This window comes from Pelecanus crispus, chromosome 7 (assembly GCF_030463565.1).
Source record: "Pelecanus crispus isolate bPelCri1 chromosome 7, bPelCri1.pri, whole genome shotgun sequence".
Taxonomy (NCBI): Eukaryota; Metazoa; Chordata; class Aves; order Pelecaniformes; family Pelecanidae; genus Pelecanus; species Pelecanus crispus.
The window spans coordinates 30,871,489-30,892,419 of NC_134649.1; the positions used below are offsets into that span (position 1 = coordinate 30,871,489).

A 20,931-nucleotide genomic window follows, 5' to 3' on the forward strand; every position below is an offset into this window, starting at 1 on the left:
CATCAGCTCCTCGTCCGTTCTCTTCTGCAGTTTTTTGCCAGCGAGCTGTTTCAGCAATGGGGCAAGGAAGTAGGACTCATGGGATTTCTCCCTGAGGATATTCGACAGACAGTCGAGCGGGCAGCACAGAAGGTGAGGCCCTGACAAGAACAGGGAGATTGGAGCCGGGAGAGGTTGGCGGGAGCCCAGCCCAGCCCCCAGGAAAGAAACCCCAGCCCTTGCAACCAGCTCTGGGACAAAAGTCTCGCTCCCAGCAGCTCCACAGAGGGAGGCTCCAGCACAGGAGCCTCGTCCGCCAGGCAGATCTGCGCGGTGTGACCCAGCAGCGGCCGCATCCTGCGCCCTGCCCGGAGGCGTGGGGCTGCCTGTGGGGGCGCCGAGGCTGCCGCTGATGGGGGCTGCTGTGCTCTTTCCAGCACTGCTTCGTCTGTGGCGAGAGCGGGGCCACCATCGCCTGCCAGGAGACGGGCTGCGACCGCAGCTTCCATCTCCCCTGTGCCGTGGAGGGTGGATGCGTCACCCAGTTCTTTCCTCAGTACAGGTACCTCCTCTCCCCTCCTCGCCGCCGGCGGGGAAGGACCCGGCACTTCTCACCTCGCCCGTCCCTTTCCCCTTCCCCCCAGGTCCTTCTGCTGGGAGCACCGCCCAGAGCAGGCAGTGGGGGCGGCTCCGGAGGAGAACACCACCTGCCTCATCTGCCTGGACCTTGTGGAGGACAGAACGTCCTACGGCACCATGGTGTGCCCAGCGTGCCAACACGCCTGGTTCCACAGGGGCTGCATCCAGGTAGGAGCCGCTCCCTCGCCCCCAGGGCACGGCAGGCACTCAGCAGCACCAGGGCCTCAACTCGTGCTCCTTATGGTACTCCTGCAGGGACAGGCTGTGAGCGCTGGCTTCTCTTGCTTCCGGTGCCCCCTCTGTAGGGATAAGGATCTCTTCCTCTCGGAAATGCTCGTCATGGGGATCCGAATTCCCTTCAGGTTGGTGTCCTTGTGCTCGGCTCACGAGGCAGGAGGGTGCGAGCGCTGTGCCCTGCCAGGGCCTGCCCCTGCAGCCCTGGCCCTCCGCTCTCCCGTGAGTCTGGGCTTCCGCTTCACGGAGGAGTTGGAAACAGGGCAGCGGGGGGAAGAGCAGGGATGCCCTGCATCTGCCTTATGCCCTGCCGGGCAGCAGGGGCTCCTCACTTCTCCTTTCTCCATCAGACTGCCATCATGGGAGAACAGCCGTGCATACGCAGCACTAAATGAGAGGCACAGGCGCTGCGATGCCCGTGAGTGCCTTTGCCCAGGAGGCAGGGAGCAGGCAGAGGAAGAGGGGTGAGTTGCCAAAGCTGCACCCCGCGGCTCTGCACGGGATCTCTGTCTGGCCAAGGGCTCGAAGCGGCAGGACGAAGAACAAGAGCTCTGCCGGACAAGCCCGTGCTGCCGTCACTTTGTCCTCACAGCCATGAACCCGTGTGCTTCCCCAGGCCCTGGCAACTGCTCCTGTGCTGCTCCTGCGCTGCCGAGGGCACCCACAGACGCTGCTCCTACTGGAGGAACAGCACGGCCAGCTGGGAGTGCGACAGCTGTGCTGGCCTGGGCACCGGTAAGAGGCAAAGCAGCCGCGTGCCCCTGGGCTGGGGCCAGGGCCCAGGCGAGTCCTGGCCGCGGGTGCCCAGGGAGGGCTTGGCAGAGCCTCTCTGCTCCAGGAGGGCTGGGGGCACCGCTCTGGCACCTATCCTGCCCCGGGCCTGGGGGGCCGTGCCCTTGACCTTCCTGCTTCTCCCCTTACAGCCTCCGGTCACAGCTCGGAGCTCACCGGCCCCAGCACTGCCAGCCAGTCAGGATCGAGGCCATCCCACAGCTCCCCGGCACCCGAGACCAGCAGCCCCGGCACCACCAGCCAGGCGGCATCATGGCAGTCTCTTGGATCTCCGGCTCCGGAGGCCAGCAGCCCCAGCACCACCAGCCAGGCAGCATCGGGGCCATCCCAATGCTCCCTGGCCCCCGAGACCAGCAGCCCCAGCACTGGCAGCCAGGTGGCATCAGGGCCATCCCACGGCTCCCTAGCAACGGAGACCAGCAGCCCCAGCACTGGTAGCCTGGCGGCATTGGGGCCATCCCATGGCTCCCCAGTGCTTCAGGGCAGCAGCCGCTCCCGCCCACCTGGGCCCGACCGCACGCGAAACCGCTCCCGGTTGCAGCGTCGGGCCCAAAAGCCCTACAGCCGGCCCACAGGATGCCCTGAGAGCAGCCGCACATCAGCAGCACCCAGTGCTGGGAGCAGCACCGCCAGCCAGGCCGCGCTGGGGCCGGCCCACAGCTCCGCGGCACCCGACACCAGCAGCCGCAACGCTGCCAGCCAGCTGCCATCGGGGTCCTCCTGCAGCTCCCCAGCACTGCAGACCACCAGCTGCAGCGCTCGCAGCCAGGCGGCATCAGGGCCGTCCCACGGCTCCCCTGTGCTTCAGGGCAGCAGCCGCTCCCGCCCACCTGGGCCTGACCGCACGCGAAACCGCTCCCGGTTGCAGCGTCGGGCCCAAAAGCCCTACAGCCGGCCCACAGGATGCCCTGAGAGCAGCCGCACAGCAGCAGCACCAAGTGCTGGGAGCAGCACCACCAGCCAGGCCGCGCTGGGGCTGGCCCACAGCTCCGCGGCACCCGACACCAGCAGCCGCAACGCTGCCAGCCAGCTGCCATCGGGGCCCTCCTGCGGCTCCCCAGCACCGCAGACCACCAGCCCCAGCGCTCGCAGCCAGGCGGCATCAGGGCCGTCCCACGGCTCCCTGGCACCAGAGACCAGCAGCCCCAGCAATGCGGCATCAGGGCCATCCCACGGCTCCCCAGTGCTTCAGGGCAGCAGCCGCTCCAGCCCACCTGGGCCCGACCGCACGCAAAACCGCTCCCGGTTGCAGCGTCGGGCCCAAAAGCCCTACAGCCGGCCCACGGGATGCCCTGAGAGCAGCCGCACAGCAGCACCCAGTGCTGGGAGCAGCACCGCCAGCCAGGCCGCGCTGGGGCCGTCCCACAGCTCCGCGGCACACGAGACCAGCAGCCCCAGCACCGCCAGCCAGCTGCCATCGGGGCCCTCCTTCGGCTCGCCAGCGCTCCAGAGCAGCAGCCGCTCCAGCCCCCCTGGGCCCGCGCGGATGCGAGAGCGCTCCCACTTGCAACGTCGGGCCCAAACTCCTTACAGCCGGCCCGAACGCCGCCACGGGACCAGCCGTGCGCCGTCCCCGAGTGCTGGCCCTGATCCCCCTCCGCCGGCACAATAAAGGTGGCCGTTAATGACTGCAGCGGGAGATGCCACGCGCATGTGTCGCCTTCCTCCTCCTCTCCCTTTCTCGAGGGGCAGCGTTAGCGGCTGGGCCCAGACGGTTGTCTTCTCCACTGACGGTTGGCAGCACCTTCCCCAGACCTCCCTCCTTGCGGGCTGGCCTTGGCCGGCTCCCCAGCGCCATGGCCGTGTGCTTCGGGCCTCGCTGGCCCCGCAGCCTGCTCAGTTTCCCCGGGGGAAGTTCACACCCACGCCCGGGACCGGGGGTCTCTGCCCCCGCCCCCAGGAGGGTGGCCCGGCACGGCCCAGTCGGCGCCGCCACCCATCTCCTGCCAAAGTGGGCTGTGCCCGCCCACGCGCCATGGCCCTCGCGGCTCGCCCCCCCAAATCACGTGCCCCGGCGCCAGCGATTTTTGACACGCTTCAACTCTGTTTCCTTCTGGACAAGGCTATAACCGATTTCCTATCCTCTAAGTTGCCTAGCTTAGTGAGAATTGTGGCAAAGCGGCAAAGCTGCTTTTCTCTGAACGTTAAGTTCAGTGTCACATCTGTATTTGTGACATGAAGATTGCTGTAGATTGTGTTGCTACAGGAGCCAAAAGGCATTCCCCGTTGCCCAGTTGCGGGCCTTGTTCCCCAACGTGATTGCTGCCGTACCAACTGAAGGCTTCCTTCTTGCAGTGTAAGCCAAGAAACCCTTTGTAATAGAGATTGCAAACACCCGGCAAGGACTTCACAGAGTTCAGGAGAGTCAGAGCAGTACCTGTTGCTGAGGGCTTGAGTCCTGTCATACGCCCTCGAGAGCAAAAAAATCACGTGTGCTCTACGGGAGGGTAACAAGGGGCCTGGGAAGTGTCAGTCGTCCAAAAGGATTTCCCTCCTGTTGGCGACCAGCAGCAAGTACCTTTCTAGTGCAGGCAGGAGAAGAGATTTGGTTGCAGAGTGACTGCTGAACAGCTCCGTGGGAGCTGGCGCAGAGAGCGAGAAGGCTGAATCAAAGAATGACGGTGACCAAAGCACGAAGGAAATCCCGTGGGGTGGCTGTCCAGATTTGAACAGCCCTCTGCTCTTCAGGCAAAGTACCGACGCTCTTACGGTGCAAGCTGACTCCTTAAAGCAGGGAGCAGCTGTCCTCTCTGAGGAAGGCAGGGGAACCTGGGACACCTGATGGGCTCTTCTGCCAACAAAGAGGCAATGAGGAAGGAAAGGCGGTGCAGAGGGTCCAAAAGAGAACTCGGTGGCAGCACTTTGTCCTTCTGTTCTTGACTGCTGTGATTGGCAAGACGTGAGGTCTAGACATGGCCAGAACAGGTAGTGCTCTTCAGGGGGACTGCGATGTGGAGCTCCGAGGCACTCCCGGGCAACGGAGCTCGAATGGAGCTGGCCAAAGAGCTGTGGCCACGCACAGCCTCGCTCTGAACGGAGGAGCTTGTTCCCTGGCACCGCTCACCTCTGCGTGCATCTAGCTAACGGAGATCTCTAATGCCCTGGCGTCGGCAGGCCGAGCAAAACCTCAGAAAGCCTGGTGAGGAGGAAGCCCTGAGCACCGGAGTTTGGCTTGGAAGGTGGCTGGTAGAAGCGGACGGCTGAGGACACTCCAAAAGCAGGAGCTGAGGGAGGCAGCCTGGGAAGAAGCCTCTAGTCACTCTCAGCAGCGTCAGCCAGCTCGTATTGTAGAAGGCCGCCTGGGGGTTTCAGGTGTCTATCTTGGTCCTGAAGGGCATTTTGGACCTGGACTCTCCAATCCTGGATTTCGCATTCCTTTTTGCCTACGCTGGTTGCGCCTGAGACGCCGTCTGGCTTTTGTCCTGGTGCCGCAGGCGAATTATTGAGAGAAGTCATCGTTGTGGGGTTAACTAAAAGGGTTTCATTAATGATTAAGCGACGATCAAATGCTCGTTGATCGATGGCTGAATGAAAATCAAATGGTAATCAAACGGTGATCAAGCAATAACTGAACGGCAATTAGAATCATAGAATCATTGAGGTTGGAAAAGACCCTGAAGATCATCGAGCCCAACCGTTAACCTAACGCTACCGAGGCCACCACTAAACCATGTCCCTAAGCGCCGCGTCCACACGTCTTTGAGATACCTCCGGGGGTGCTGACTCAACCGCTTCCCTGGGCAGCCTGTTCCGACGCTTGACAACCCTCGGCCCATCGATCCAGCCTGTCCAGATCCCACTGCAGAGCCTTTCTACCCTCAAACAGACCAACACTCGCACCCACCGCCTCCAAAGCTGCCCCACAGCCACGTGCGGCTTCCCACCCCACCAAGGAGAGGCTCACACTGACTCGGAAAGGCAGTTTATTGCCATGGGAAGAGGCCATTTCCGCCGTGACTCCCCAGCTTGCGGTCCCGCTGCTTTTTCTTCCGGAGGCAGCACGTCACCAAAGCGCTAAGGAGTTCAGGAGAAAGACGTTGGGCCACCTGCGACATTTAGGCGCCGTCCTGAGGTCCTGTGCTGTGCCCCGGCCACCCACCGCGTCCGAGCGGATGGGATGTGTGAGCCCTGCAGGCCAGGCTGCGAGGTCGCTGCCGTCCCCTGTGCCGGGGAGCCCAGAACCGGAGGCAGTCCTGCAGAGGCAGCCTTACCGGTGCCGCGCAGAGAGGAAGGATCGCCTTCCGCGAGCTGCTGGCAGCGCTCCCCGTGCCGGGGGCAGGAGCAGAGATTTCCCTTGGCCAGGGCTGGAGCCCTGGAGTCGCACTGCCCAAACAGCACCTTTCGGCCAACAGTGCCGCCCTCGACGGCTGCCCCGGGGGACCCGGCGTTTGACTCCGCACTTGCTGCAGGAGCAGCCGCCCCGGTTACGTGGGTGCCGAGGGCTCGGGCCCCCACCTCGGCACTTCACACCCACCCCTGTGAGGCGGGGGCCGTGTCACAATGGGTGGCAGGTGGCCAAGGGCGGTGGAGATGTCACAGCGGCCACTGTGACCCGCGGGGGCAAGCCCACAGAAAGCAACGCCGGGCTCGGGCCGTGCGTCAGTGCGACCTGGTGAGGTGAGGAGAGGGCAGGGCAGGGACGGGGCTCGCGCGGGGCTGCCGAGGGAGGAGGGGAGCCCCACGCCTCGGGGCTCTGGGCCTGTGCTGCCAGCTCGCCCGCGTCTCGCTTCTCCCTCACCCGCCATCCTGCTTCTCCCTCAGAGTCAGCAGAGGAGCATCCGGAGGAGACCCCCAGCGCCGCTGGGACAGGGTCTCTCCAAACGCTCACCGTTGACGTGCGCCATGTCTGCAAGGAAGCGGAAGGCCCCCGACTCGATGGAGCAGGGTGAGAGCAACGTATCCCTCCCGCAGCCTGGCAGAGGGGTTGCCGGCGCGGTCAGCGTGGGGCCGAGAGCAGCGGCAGGGGGAGGCAGGAGCTCCCCAACCGTGGGCACCTGCTGGGACACGCGTGCCTGCAATGCCCCCTTCCTCTCCAAGGCCTCCAGCCCTGCCCATCAGCCAGCTAGGCAGGGACACAGGAGGCCCTTGCGGGCAATCCCTCAGGGACGCTTGCCCCGGCCCCGCAGAGCTGCTCATCCCCGGTGCCATTTGCTCTCTCCCCCCGCAGCATGCATGCTGTGTCGCCGGGCAGAGGCTGACCCGGATGTCTGTGGGTGCATGCTGGAGAAGCAAGGACTCTGTGCCCATGTGTTTTGCCTGGTGAGTTCCTCCGGGGCTCCCTCCAGCTTTGCGACAGGCACTCCCTGCCACGCTCTCCTTCCTCATCAGCTCCTCGTCCGTTCTCTTCTGCAGTTTTTTGCCAGCGAGCTGTTTCAGCAATGGGGCAAGGAAGTAGGACTCATGGGATTTCTCCCTGAGGATATTCGACAGACAGTCGAGCGGGCAGCACAGAAGGTGAGGCCCTGACAAGAACAGGGAGATTGGAGCCGGGAGAGGTTGGCGGGAGCCCAGCCCAGCCCCCAGGAAAGAAACCCCAGCCCTTGCAACCAGCTCTGGGACAAAAGTCTCGCTCCCAGCAGCTCCACAGAGGGAGGCTCCAGCACAGGAGCCTCGTCCGCCAGGCAGATCTGCGCGGTGTGACCCAGCAGCGGCCGCATCCTGCGCCCTGCCCGGAGGCGTGGGGCTGCCTGTGGGGGCGCCGAGGCTGCCGCTGATGGGGGCTGCTGTGCTCTTTCCAGCACTGCTTCGTCTGTGGCGAGAGCGGGGCCACCATCGCCTGCCAGGAGACGGGCTGCGACCGCAGCTTCCATCTCCCCTGTGCCGTGGAGGGTGGATGCATCACCCAGTTCTTTCCTCAGTACAGGTACCTCCTCTCCCCTCCTCGCCGCCGGCGGGGAAGGACCCGGCACTTCTCACCTCGCCCGTCCCTTTCCCCTTCCCCCCAGGTCCTTCTGCTGGGAGCACCGCCCAGAGCAGGCAGTGGGGGCGGCTCCGGAGGAGAACACCACCTGCCTCATCTGCCTGGACCTTGTGGAGGACAGAACGTCCTACGGCACCATGGTGTGCCCAGCGTGCCAACACGCCTGGTTCCACAGGGGCTGCATCCAGGTAGGAGCCGCTCCCTCGCCCCCAGGGCACGGCGGGCACTCAGCAGCACCAGGGCCTCAACTCGTGCTCCTTATGGTACTCCTGCAGGGACAGGCTGTGAGCGCTGGCTTCTCTTGCTTCCGGTGCCCCCTCTGTAGGGATAAGGATCTCTTCCTCTCGGAAATGCTCGTCATGGGGATCCGAATTCCCTTCAGGTTGGTGTCCTTGTGCTCGGCTCACGAGGCAGGAGGGTGCGAGCGCTGTGCCCTGCCAGGGCCTGCCCCTGCAGCCCTGGCCCTCCGCTCTCCCGTGAGTCTGGGCTTCCGCTTCACGGAGGAGTTGGAAACAGGGCAGCGGGGGGAAGAGCAGGGATGCCCTGCATCTGCCTTATGCCCTGCCGGGCAGCAGGGGCTCCTCACTTCTCCTTTCTCCATCAGACTGCCATCATGGGAGAACAGCCGTGCATACGCAGCACTAAATGAGAGGCACAGGCGCTGCGATGCCCGTGAGTGCCTTTGCCCAGGAGGCAGGGAGCAGGCAGAGGAAGAGGGGTGAGTTGCCAAAGCTGCACCCCGCGGCTCTGCACGGGATCTCTGTCTGGCCAAGGGCTCGAAGCGGCAGGACGAAGAACAAGAGCTCTGCCGGACAAGCCCGTGCTGCCGTCACTTTGTCCTCACAGCCATGAACCCGTGTGCTTCCCCAGGCCCTGGCAACTGCTCCTGTGCTGCTCCTGCGCTGCCGAGGGCACCCACAGACGCTGCTCCTACTGGAGGAACAGCACGGCCAGCTGGGAGTGCGACAGCTGTGCTGGCCTGGGCACCGGTAAGAGGCAAAGCAGCCGCGTGCCCCTGGGCTGGGGCCAGGGCCCAGGCGAGTCCTGGCCGCGGGTGCCCAGGGAGGGCTTGGCAGAGCCTCTCTGCTCCAGGAGGGCTGGGGGCACCGCTCTGGCACCTATCCTGCCCCGGGCCTGGGGGGCCGTGCCCTTGACCTTCCTGCTTCTCCCCTTACAGCCTCCGGTCACAGCTCGGAGCTCACCGGCCCCAGCACTGCCAGCCAGTCAGGATCGAGGCCATCCCACAGCTCCCCGGCACCCGAGACCAGCAGCCCCGGCACCACCAGCCAGGCGGCATCATGGCAGTCTCTTGGATCTCCGGCTCCGGAGGCCAGCAGCCCCAGCACCACCAGCCAGGCAGCATCGGGGCCATCCCAATGCTCCCTGGCCCCCGAGACCAGCAGCCCCAGCACTGGCAGCCAGGTGGCATCAGGGCCATCCCACGGCTCCCTAGCAACGGAGACCAGCAGCCCCAGCACTGGTAGCCTGGCGGCATTGGGGCCATCCCATGGCTCCCCAGTGCTTCAGGGCAGCAGCCGCTCCCGCCCACCTGGGCCCGACCGCACGCGAAACCGCTCCCGGTTGCAGCGTCGGGCCCAAAAGCCCTACAGCCGGCCCACAGGATGCCCTGAGAGCAGCCGCACATCAGCAGCACCCAGTGCTGGGAGCAGCACCGCCAGCCAGGCCGCGCTGGGGCCGGCCCACAGCTCCGCGGCACCCGACACCAGCAGCCGCAACGCTGCCAGCCAGCTGCCATCGGGGTCCTCCTGCGGCTCCCCAGCACTGCAGACCACCAGCTGCAGCGCTCGCAGCCAGGCGGCATCAGGGCCGTCCCACGGCTCCCCTGTGCTTCAGGGCAGCAGCCGCTCCCGCCCACCTGGGCCTGACCGCACGCGAAACCGCTCCCGGTTGCAGCGTCGGCCCCAAAAGCCCTACAGCCGGCCCACAGGATGCCCTGAGAGCAGCCGCACAGCAGCAGCACCAAGTGCTGGGAGCAGCACCACCAGCCAGGCCGCGCTGGGGCTGGCCCACAGCTCCGCGGCACCCGACACCAGCAGCCGCAACGCTGCCAGCCAGCTGCCATCGGGGCCCTCCTGCGGCTCCCCAGCACCGCAGACCACCAGCCCCAGCGCTCGCAGCCAGGCGGCATCAGGGCCGTCCCACGGCTCCCTGGCACCAGAGACCAGCAGCCCCAGCAATGCGGCATCAGGGCCATCCCACGGCTCCCCAGTGCTTCAGGGCAGCAGCCGCTCCAGCCCACCTGGGCCCGACCGCACGCAAAACCGCTCCCGGTTGCAGCGTCGGGCCCAAAAGCCCTACAGCCGGCCCACGGGATGCCCTGAGAGCAGCCGCACAGCAGCACCCAGTGCTGGGAGCAGCACCGCCAGCCAGGCCGCGCTGGGGCCGTCCCACAGCTCCGCGGCACACGAGACCAGCAGCCCCAGCACCGCCAGCCAGCTGCCATCGGGGCCCTCCTTCGGCTCGCCAGCGCTCCAGAGCAGCAGCCGCTCCAGCCCCCCTGGGCCCGCGCGGATGCGAGAGCGCTCCCACTTGCAACGTCGGGCCCAAACTCCTTACAGCCGGCCCGAACGCCGCCACGGGACCAGCCGTGCGCCGTCCCCGAGTGCTGGCCCTGATCCCCCTCCGCCGGCACAATAAAGGTGGCCGTTAATGACTGCAGCGGGAGATGCCACGCGCATGTGTCGCCTTCCTCCTCCTCTCCCTTTCTCGAGGGGCAGCGTTAGCGGCTGGGCCCAGACGGTTGTCTTCTCCACTGACGGTTGGCAGCACCTTCCCCAGACCTCCCTCCTTGCGGGCTGGCCTTGGCCGGCTCCCCAGCGCCATGGCCGTGTGCTTCGGGCCTCGCTGGCCCCGCAGCCTGCTCAGTTTCCCCGGGGGAAGTTCACACCCACGCCCGGGACCGGGGGTCTCTGCCCCCGCCCCCAGGAGGGTGGCCCGGCACGGCCCAGTCGGCGCCGCCACCCATCTCCTGCCAAAGTGGGCTGTGCCCGCCCACGCGCCATGGCCCTCGCGGCTCGCCCCCCCAAATCACGTGCCCCGGCGCCAGCGATTTTTGACACGCTTCAACTCTGTTTCCTTCTGGACAAGGCTATAACCGATTTCCTATCCTCTAAGTTGCCTAGCTTAGTGAGAATTGTGGCAAAGCGGCAAAGCTGCTTTTCTCTGAACGTTAAGTTCAGTGTCACATCTGTATTTGTGACATGAAGATTGCTGTAGATTGTGTTGCTACAGGAGCCAAAAGGCATTCCCCGTTGCCCAGTTGCGGGCCTTGTTCCCCAACGTGATTGCTGCCGTACCAACTGAAGGCTTCCTTCTTGCAGTGTAAGCCAAGAAACCCTTTGTAATAGAGATTGCAAACACCCGGCAAGGACTTCACAGAGTTCAGGAGAGTCAGAGCAGTACCTGTTGCTGAGGGCTTGAGTCCTGTCATACGCCCTCGAGAGCAAAAAAATCACGTGTGCTCTACGGGAGGGTAACAAGGGGCCTGGGAAGTGTCAGTCGTCCAAAAGGATTTCCCTCCTGTTGGCGACCAGCAGCAAGTACCTTTCTAGTGCAGGCAGGAGAAGAGATTTGGTTGCAGAGTGACTGCTGAACAGCTCCGTGGGAGCTGGCGCAGAGAGCGAGAAGGCTGAATCAAAGAATGACGGTGACCAAAGCACGAAGGAAATCCCGTGGGGTGGCTGTCCAGATTTGAACAGCCCTCTGCTCTTCAGGCAAAGTACCGGCGCTCTTACGGTGCAAGCTGACTCCTTAAAGCAGGGAGCAGCTGTCCTCTCTGAGGAAGGCAGGGGAACCTGGGACACCTGATGGGCTCTTCTGCCAACAAAGAGGCAATGAGGAAGGAAAGGCGGTGCAGAGGGTCCAAAAGAGAACTCGGTGGCAGCACTTTGTCCTTCTGTTCTTGACTGCTGTGATTGGCAAGACGTGAGGTCTAGACATGGCCAGAACAGGTAGTGCTCTTCAGGGGGACTGCGATGTGGAGCTCCGAGGCACTCCCGGGCAACGGAGCTCGAATGGAGCTGGCCAAAGAGCTGTGGCCACGCACAGCCTCGCTCTGAACGGAGGAGCTTGTTCCCTGGCACCGCTCACCTCTGCGTGCATCTAGCTAACGGAGATCTCTAATGCCCTGGCGTCGGCAGGCCGAGCAAAACCTCAGAAAGCCTGGTGAGGAGGAAGCCCTGAGCACCGGAGTTTGGCTTGGAAGGTGGCTGGTAGAAGCGGACGGCTGAGGACACTCCAAAAGCAGGAGCTGAGGGAGGCAGCCTGGGAAGAAGCCTCTAGTCACTCTCAGCAGCGTCAGCCAGCTCGTATTGTAGAAGGCCGCCTGGGGGTTTCAGGTGTCTATCTTGGTCCTGAAGGGCATTTTGGACCTGGACTCTCCAATCCTGGATTTCGCATTCCTTTTTGCCTACGCTGGTTGCGCCTGAGACGCCGTCTGGCTTTTGTCCTGGTGCCGCAGGCGAATTATTGAGAGAAGTCATCGTTGTGGGGTTAACTAAAAGGGTTTCATTAATGATTAAGCGACGATCAAATGCTCGTTGATCGATGGCTGAATGAAAATCAAATGGTAATCAAACGGTGATCAAGCAATAACTGAACGGCAATTAGAATCATAGAATCATTGAGGTTGGAAAAGACCCTGAAGATCATCGAGCCCAACCGTTAACCTAACGCTACCGAGGCCACCACTAAACCATGTCCCTAAGCGCCGCGTCCACACGTCTTTGAGATACCTCCGGGGGTGCTGACTCAACCGCTTCCCTGGGCAGCCTGTTCCGACGCTTGACAACCCTCGGCCCATCGATCCAGCCTGTCCAGATCCCACTGCAGAGCCTTTCTACCCTCAAACAGACCAACACTCGCACCCACCGCCTCCAAAGCTGCCCCACAGCCACGTGCGGCTTCCCACCCCACCAAGGAGAGGCTCACACTGACTCGGAAAGGCAGTTTATTGCCATGGGAAGAGGCCATTTCCGCCGTGACTCCCCAGCTTGCGGTCCCGCTGCTTTTTCTTCCGGAGGCAGCACGTCACCAAAGCGCTAAGGAGTTCAGGAGAAAGACGTTGGGCCACCTGCGACATTTAGGCGCCGTCCTGAGGTCCTGTGCTGTGCCCCGGCCACCCACCGCGTCCGAGCGGATGGGATGTGTGAGCCCTGCAGGCCAGGCTGCGAGGTCGCTGCCGTCCCCTGTGCCGGGGAGCCCAGAACCGGAGGCAGTCCTGCAGAGGCAGCCTTACCGGTGCCGCGCAGAGAGGAAGGATCGCCTTCCGCGAGCTGCTGGCAGCGCTCCCCGTGCCGGGGGCAGGAGCAGAGATTTCCCTTGGCCAGGGCTGGAGCCCTGGAGTCGCACTGCCCAAACAGCACCTTTCGGCCAACAGTGCCGCCCTCGACGGCTGCCCCGGGGGACCCGGCGTTTGACTCCGCACTTGCTGCAGGAGCAGCCGCCCCGGTTACGTGGGTGCCGAGGGCTCGGGCCCCCACCTCGGCACTTCACACCCACCCCTGTGAGGCGGGGGCCGTGTCACAATGGGTGGCAGGTGGCCAAGGGCGGTGGAGATGTCACAGCGGCCACTGTGACCCGCGGGGGCAAGCCCACAGAAAGCAACGCCGGGCTCGGGCCGTGCGTCAGTGCGACCTGGTGAGGTGAGGAGAGGGCAGGGCAGGGACGGGGCTCGCGCGGGGCTGCCGAGGGAGGAGGGGAGCCCCACGCCTCGGGGCTCTGGGCCTGTGCTGCCAGCTCGCCCGCGTCTCGCTTCTCCCTCACCCGCCATCCTGCTTCTCCCTCAGAGTCAGCAGAGGAGCATCCGGAGGAGACCCCCAGCGCCGCTGGGACAGGATCTCTCCAAACGCTCACCGTTGACGTGCGCCATGTCTGCAAGGAAGCGGAAGGCCCCCGACTCGATGGAGCAGGGTGAGAGCAACGTATCCCTCCCGCAGCCTGGCAGAGGGGTTGCCGGCGCGGTCAGCGTGGGGCCGAGAGCAGCGGCAGGGGGAGGCAGGAGCTCCCCAACCGTGGGCACCTGCTGGGACACGCGTGCCTGCAATGCCCCCTTCCTCTCCAAGGCCTCCAGCCCTGCCCATCAGCCAGCTAGGCAGGGACACAGGAGGCCCTTGCGGGCAATCCCTCAGGGACGCTTGCCCCGGCCCCGCAGAGCTGCTCATCCCCGGTGCCATTTGCTCTCTCCCCCCGCAGCATGCATGCTGTGTCGCCGGGCAGAGGCTGACCCGGATGTCTGTGGGTGCATGCTGGAGAAGCAAGGACTCTGTGCCCATGTGTTTTGCCTGGTGAGTTCCTCCGGGGCTCCCTCCAGCTTTGCGACAGGCACTCCCTGCCACGCTCTCCTTCCTCATCAGCTCCTCGTCCGTTCTCTTCTGCAGTTTTTTGCCAGCGAGCTGTTTCAGCAATGGGGCAAGGAAGTAGGACTCATGGGATTTCTCCCTGAGGATATTCGACAGACAGTCGAGCGGGCAGCACAGAAGGTGAGGCCCTGACAAGAACAGGGAGATTGGAGCCGGGAGAGGTTGGCGGGAGCCCAGCCCAGCCCCCAGGAAAGAAACCCCAGCCCTTGCAACCAGCTCTGGGACAAAAGTCTCGCTCCCAGCAGCTCCACAGAGGGAGGCTCCAGCACAGGAGCCTCGTCCGCCAGGCAGATCTGCGCGGTGTGACCCAGCAGCGGCCGCATCCTGCGCCCTGCCCGGAGGCGTGGGGCTGCCTGTGGGGGCGCCGAGGCTGCCGCTGATGGGGGCTGCTGTGCTCTTTCCAGCACTGCTTCGTCTGTGGCGAGAGCGGGGCCACCATCGCCTGCCAGGAGACGGGCTGCGACCGCAGCTTCCATCTCCCCTGTGCCGTGGAGGGTGGATGCGTCACCCAGTTCTTTCCTCAGTACAGGTACCTCCTCTCCCCTCCTCGCCGCCGGCGGGGAAGGACCCGGCACTTCTCACCTCGCCCGTCCCTTTCCCCTTCCCCCCAGGTCCTTCTGCTGGGAGCACCGCCCAGAGCAGGCAGTGGGGGCGGCTCCGGAGGAGAACACCACCTGCCTCATCTGCCTGGACCTTGTGGAGGACAGAACGTCCTACGGCACCATGGTGTGCCCAGCGTGCCAACACGCCTGGTTCCACAGGGGCTGCATCCAGGTAGGAGCCGCTCCCTCGCCCCCAGGGCACGGCGGGCACTCAGCAGCACCAGGGCCTCAACTCGTGCTCCTTATGGTACTCCTGCAGGGACAGGCTGTGAGCGCTGGCTTCTCTTGCTTCCGGTGCCCCCTCTGTAGGGATAAGGATCTCTTCCTCTCGGAAATGCTCGTCATGGGGATCCGAATTCCCTTCAGGTTGGTGTCCTTGTGCTCGGCTCACGAGGCAGGAGGGTGCGAGCGCTGTGCCCTGCCAGGGCCTGCCCCTGCAGCCCTGGCCCTCCGCTCTCCCGTGAGTCTGGGCTTCCGCTTCACGGAGGAGTTGGAAACAGGGCAGCGGGGGGAAGAGCAGGGATGCCCTGCATCTGCCTTATGCCCTGCCGGGCAGCAGGGGCTCCTCACTTCTCCTTTCTCCATCAGACTGCCATCATGGGAGAACAGCCGTGCATACGCAGCACTAAATGAGAGGCACAGGCGCTGCGATGCCCGTGAGTGCCTTTGCCCAGGAGGCAGGGAGCAGGCAGAGGAAGAGGGGTGAGTTGCCAAAGCTGCACCCCGCGGCTCTGCACGGGATCTCTGTCTGGCCAAGGGCTCGAAGCGGCAGGACGAAGAACAAGAGCTCTGCCGGACAAGCCCGTGCTGCCGTCACTTTGTCCTCACAGCCATGAACCCGTGTGCTTCCCCAGGCCCTGGCAACTGCTCCTGTGCTGCTCCTGCGCTGCCGAGGGCACCCACAGACGCTGCTCCTACTGGAGGAACAGCACGGCCAGCTGGGAGTGCGACAGCTGTGCTGGCCTGGGCACCGGTAAGAGGCAAAGCAGCCGCGTGCCCCTGGGCTGGGGCCAGGGCCCAGGCGAGTCCTGGCCGCGGGTGCCCAGGGAGGGCTTGGCAGAGCCTCTCTGCTCCAGGAGGGCTGGGGGCACCGCTCTGGCACCTATCCTGCCCCGGGCCTGGGGGGCCGTGCCCTTGACCTTCCTGCTTCTCCCCTTACAGCCTCCGGTCACAGCTCGGAGCTCACCGGCCCCAGCACTGCCAGCCAGTCAGGATCGAGGCCATCCCACAGCTCCCCGGCACCCGAGACCAGCAGCCCCGGCACCACCAGCCAGGCGGCATCATGGCAGTCTCTTGGATCTCCGGCTCCGGAGGCCAGCAGCCCCAGCACCACCAGCCAGGCAGCATCGGGGCCATCCCAATGCTCCCTGGCCCCCGAGACCAGCAGCCCCAGCACTGGCAGCCAGGTGGCATCAGGGCCATCCCACGGCTCCCTAGCAACGGAGACCAGCAGCCCCAGCACTGGTAGCCTGGCGGCATTGGGGCCATCCCATGGCTCCCCAGTGCTTCAGGGCAGCAGCCGCTCCCGCCCACCTGGGCCCGACCGCACGCGAAACCGCTCCCGGTTGCAGCGTCGGGCCCAAAAGCCCTACAGCCGGCCCACAGGATGCCCTGAGAGCAGCCGCACATCAGCAGCACCCAGTGCTGGGAGCAGCACCGCCAGCCAGGCCGCGCTGGGGCCGGCCCACAGCTCCGCGGCACCCGACACCAGCAGCCGCAACGCTGCCAGCCAGCTGCCATCGGGGTCCTCCTGCGGCTCCCCAGCACTGCAGACCACCAGCTGCAGCGCTCGCAGCCAGGCGGCATCAGGGCCGTCCCACGGCTCCCCTGTGCTTCAGGGCAGCAGCCGCTCCCGCCCACCTGGGCCTGACCGCACGCGAAACCGCTCCCGGTTGCAGCGTCGGGCCCAAAAGCCCTACAGCCGGCCCACAGGATGCCCTGAGAGCAGCCGCACAGCAGCAGCACCAAGTGCTGGGAGCAGCACCACCAGCCAGGCCGCGCTGGGGCTGGCCCACAGCTCCGCGGCACCCGACACCAGCAGCCGCAACGCTGCCAGCCAGCTGCCATCGGGGCCCTCCTGCGGCTCCCCAGCACCGCAGACCACCAGCCCCAGCGCTCGCAGCCAGGCGGCATCAGGGCCGTCCCACGGCTCCCTGGCACCAGAGACCAGCAGCCCCAGCAATGCGGCATCAGGGCCATCCCACGGCTCCCCAGTGCTTCAGGGCAGCAGCCGCTCCAGCCCACCTGGGCCCGACCGCACGCAAAACCGCTCCCGGTTGCAGCGTCGGGCCCAAAAGCCCTACAGCCGGCCCACGGGATGCCCTGAGAGCAGCCGCACAGCAGCACCCAGTGCTGGGAGCAGCACCGCCAGCCAGGCCGCGCTGGGGCCGTCCCACAGCTCCGCGGCACACGAGACCAGCAGCCCCAGCACCGCCAGCCAGCTGCCATCGGGGCCCTCCTTCGGCTCGCCAGCGCTCCAGAGCAGCAGCCGCTCCAGCCCCCCTGGGCCCGCGCGGATGCGAGAGCGCTCCCACTTGCAACGTCGGGCCCAAACTCCTTACAGCCGGCCCGAACGCCGCCACGGGACCAGCCGTGCGCCGTCCCCGAGTGCTGGCCCTGATCCCCCTCCGCCGGCACAATAAAGGTGGCCGTTAATGACTGCAGCGGGAGATGCCACGCGCATGTGTCGCCTTCCTCCTCCTCTCCCTTTCTCGAGGGGCAGCGTTAGCGGCTGGGCCCAGACGGTTGTCTTCTCCACTGACGGTTGGCAGCACCTTCCCCAGACCTCCCTCCTTGCGGGCTGGCCTTGGCCGGCTCCCCAGCGCCATGGCCGTGTGCTTCGGGCCTCGCTGGCCCCGCAGCCTGCTCAGTTTCCCCGGGGGAAGTTCACACCCACGCCCGGGACCGGGGGTCTCTGCCCCCGCCCCCAGGAGGGTGGCCCGGCACGGCCCAGTCGGCGCCGCCACCCATCTCCTGCCAAAGTGGGCTGTGCCCGCCCACGCGCCATGGCCCTCGCGGCTCGCCCCCCCAAATCACGTGCCCCGGCGCCAGCGATTTTTGACACGCTTCAACTCTGTTTCCTTCTGGACAAGGCTATAACCGATTTCCTATCCTCTAAGTTGCCTAGCTTAGTGAGAATTGTGGCAAAGCGGCAAAGCTGCTTTTCTCTGAACGTTAAGTTCAGTGTCACATCTGTATTTGTGACATGAAGATTGCTGTAGATTGTGTTGCTACAGGAGCCAAAAGGCATTCCCCGTTGCCCAGTTGCGGGCCTTGTTCCCCAACGTGATTGCTGCCGTACCAACTGAAGGCTTCCTTCTTGCAGTGTAAGCCAAGAAACCCTTTGTAATAGAGATTGCAAACACCCGGCAAGGACTTCACAGAGTTCAGGAGAGTCAGAGCAGTACCTGTTGCTGAGGGCTTGAGTCCTGTCATACGCCCTCGAGAGCAAAAAAATCACGTGTGCTCTACGGGAGGGTAACAAGGGGCCTGGGAAGTGTCAGTCGTCCAAAAGGATTTCCCTCCTGTTGGCGACCAGCAGCAAGTACCTTTCTAGTGCAGGCAGGAGAAGAGATTTGGTTGCAGAGTGACTGCTGAACAGCTCCGTGGGAGCTGGCGCAGAGAGCGAGAAGGCTGAATCAAAGAATGACGGTGACCAAAGCACGAAGGAAATCCCGTGGGGTGGCTGTCCAGATTTGAACAGCCCTCTGCTCTTCAGGCAAAGTACCGACGCTCTTACGGTGCAAGCTGACTCCTTAAAGCAGGGAGCAGCTGTCCTCTCTGAGGAAGGCAGGGGAACCTGGGACACCTGATGGGCTCTTCTGCCAACAAAGAGGCAATGAGGAAGGAAAGGCGGTGCAGAGGGTCCAAAAGAGAACTCGGTGGCAGCACTTTGTCCTTCTGTTCTTGACTGCTGTGATTGGCAAGACGTGAGGTCTAGACATGGCCAGAACAGGTAGTGCTCTTCAGGGGGACTGCGATGTGGAGCTCCGAGGCACTCCCGGGCAACGGAGCTCGAATGGAGCTGGCCAAAGAGCTGTGGCCACGCACAGCCTCGCTCTGAACGGAGGAGCTTGTTCCCTGGCACCGCTCACCTCTGCGTGCATCTAGCTAACGGAGATCTCTAATGCCCTGGCGTCGGCAGGCCGAGCAAAACCTCAGAAAGCCTGGTGAGGAGGAAGCCCTGAGCACCGGAGTTTGGCTTGGAAGGTGGCTGGTAGAAGCGGACGGCTGAGGACACTCCAAAAGCAGGAGCTGAGGGAGGCAGCCTGGGAAGAAGCCTCTAGTCACTCTCAGCAGCGTCAGCCAGCTCGTATTGTAGAAGGCCGCCTGGGGGTTTCAGGTGTCTATCTTGGTCCTGAAGGGCATTTTGGACCTGGACTCTCCAATCCTGGATTTCGCATTCCTTTTTGCCTACGCTGGTTGCGCCTGAGACGCCGTCTGGCTTTTGTCCTGGTGCCGCAGGCAAATTATTGAGAGAAGTCATCGTTGTGGGGTTAACTAAAAGGGTTTCATTAATGATTAAGCGACGATCAAATGCTCGTTGATCGATGGCTGAATGAAAATCAAATGGTAATCAAACGGTGATCAAGCAATAACTGAACGGCAATTAGAATCATAGAATCATTGAGGTTGGAAAAGACCCTGAAGATCATCGAGCCCAACCGTTAACCTAACGCTACCGAGGCCACCACTAAACCATGTCCCTAAGCGCCGCGTCCACACGTCTTTGAGATACCTCCGGGGGTGCTGACTCAACCGCTTCCCTGGGCAGCCTGTTCCGACGCTTGACAACCCTCGGCCCATCGATCCAGCCTGTCCAGATCCCACTGCAGAGCCTTTCTACCCTCAAACAGACCAACACTCGCACCCACCGCCTCCAAAGCTGCCCCACAGCCACGTGCGGCTTCCCACCCCACCAAGGAGAGGCTCACACTGACTCGGAAAGGCAGTTTATTGCCATGGGAAGAGGCCATTTCCGCCGTGACTCCCCAGCTTGCGGTCCCGCTGCTTTTTCTTCCGGAGGCAGCACGTCACCAAAGCGCTAAGGAGTTCAGGAGAAAGACGTTGGGCCACCTGCGACATTTAGGCGCCGTCCTGAGGTCCTGTGCTGTGCCCCGGCCACCCACCGCGTCCGAGCGGATGGGATGTGTGAGCCCTGCAGGCCAGGCTGCGAGGTCGCTGCCGTCCCCTGTGCCGGGGAGCCCAGAACCGGAGGCAGTCCTGCAGAGGCAGCCTTACCGGTGCCGCGCAGAGAGGAAGGATCGCCTTCCGCGAGCTGCTGGCAGCGCTCCCCGTGCCGGGGGCAGGAGCAGAGATTTCCCTTGGCCAGGGCTGGAGCCCTGGAGTCGCACTGCCCAAACAGCACCTTTCGGCCAACAGTGCCGCCCTCGACGGCTGCCCCGGGGGACCCGGCGTTTGACTCCGCACTTGCTGCAGGAGCAGCCGCCCCGGTTACGTGGGTGCCGAGGGCTCGGGCCCCCACCTCGGCACTTCACACCCACCCCTGTGAGGCGGGGGCCGTGTCACAATGGGTGGCAGGTGGCCAAGGGCGGTGGAGATGTCACAGCGGCCACTGTGACCCGCGGGGGCAAGCCCACAGAAAGCAACGCCGGGCTCGGGCCGTGCGTCAGTGCGACCTGGTGAGGTGAGGAGAGGGCAGGGCAGGGACGGGGCTCGCGCGGGGCTGCCGAGGGAGGAGGGGAGCCCCACGCCTCGGGGCTCTGGGCCTGTGCTGCCAGCTCGCCCGCGTCTCGCTTCTCCCTCACCCGCCATCCTGCTTCTCCCTCAGAGTCAGCAGAGGAGCATCCGGAGGAGACCCCCAGCGCCGCTGGGACAGGGTCTCTCCAAACGCTCACCGTTGACGTGCGCCATGTCTGCAAGGAAGCGGAAGGCCCCCGACTCGATGGAGCAGGGTGAGAGCAACGTATCCCTCCCGCAGCCTGGCAGAGGGGTTGCCGGCGCGGTCAGCGTGGGGCCGAGAGCAGCGGCAGGGGGAGGCAGGAGCTCCCCAACCGTGGGCACCTGCTGGGACACGCGTGCCTGCAATGCCCCCTTCCTCTCCAAGGCCTCCAGCCCTGCCCATCAGCCAGCTAGGCAGGGACACAGGAGGCCCTTGCGGGCAATCCCTCAGGGACGCTTGCCCCGGCCCCGCAGAGCTGCTCATCCCCGGTGCCATTTGCTCTCTCCCCCCGCAGCATGCATGCTGTGTCGCCGGGCAGAGGCTGACCCGGATGTCTGTGGGTGCATGCTGGAGAAGCAAGGACTCTGTGCCCATGTGTTTTGCCTGGTGAGTTCCTCCGGGGCTCCCTCCAGCTTTGCGACAGGCACTCCCTGCCACGCTCTCCTTCCTCATCAGCTCCTCGTCCGTTCTCTTCTGCAGTTT

The 20,931-nt window shown here is 64.5% G+C and overlaps 3 pseudogenes; all 3 read left to right on the top strand.

Moving 5' to 3' along the window:
- Positions 1–78: 78 nt before the first annotated feature.
- On the top strand, positions 79–6,533 carry LOC142593938 (E3 ubiquitin-protein ligase PHF7-like; annotated as a pseudogene).
- Positions 6,534–7,044: 511 nt separating this feature from the next.
- Positions 7,045–13,499, top strand: LOC142593939 (E3 ubiquitin-protein ligase PHF7-like; annotated as a pseudogene).
- Positions 13,500–14,010: 511 nt separating this feature from the next.
- LOC142593940 (E3 ubiquitin-protein ligase PHF7-like) lies at positions 14,011–20,465 on the top strand (annotated as a pseudogene).
- The last annotated feature ends 466 nt before the right edge of the window (positions 20,466–20,931 follow it).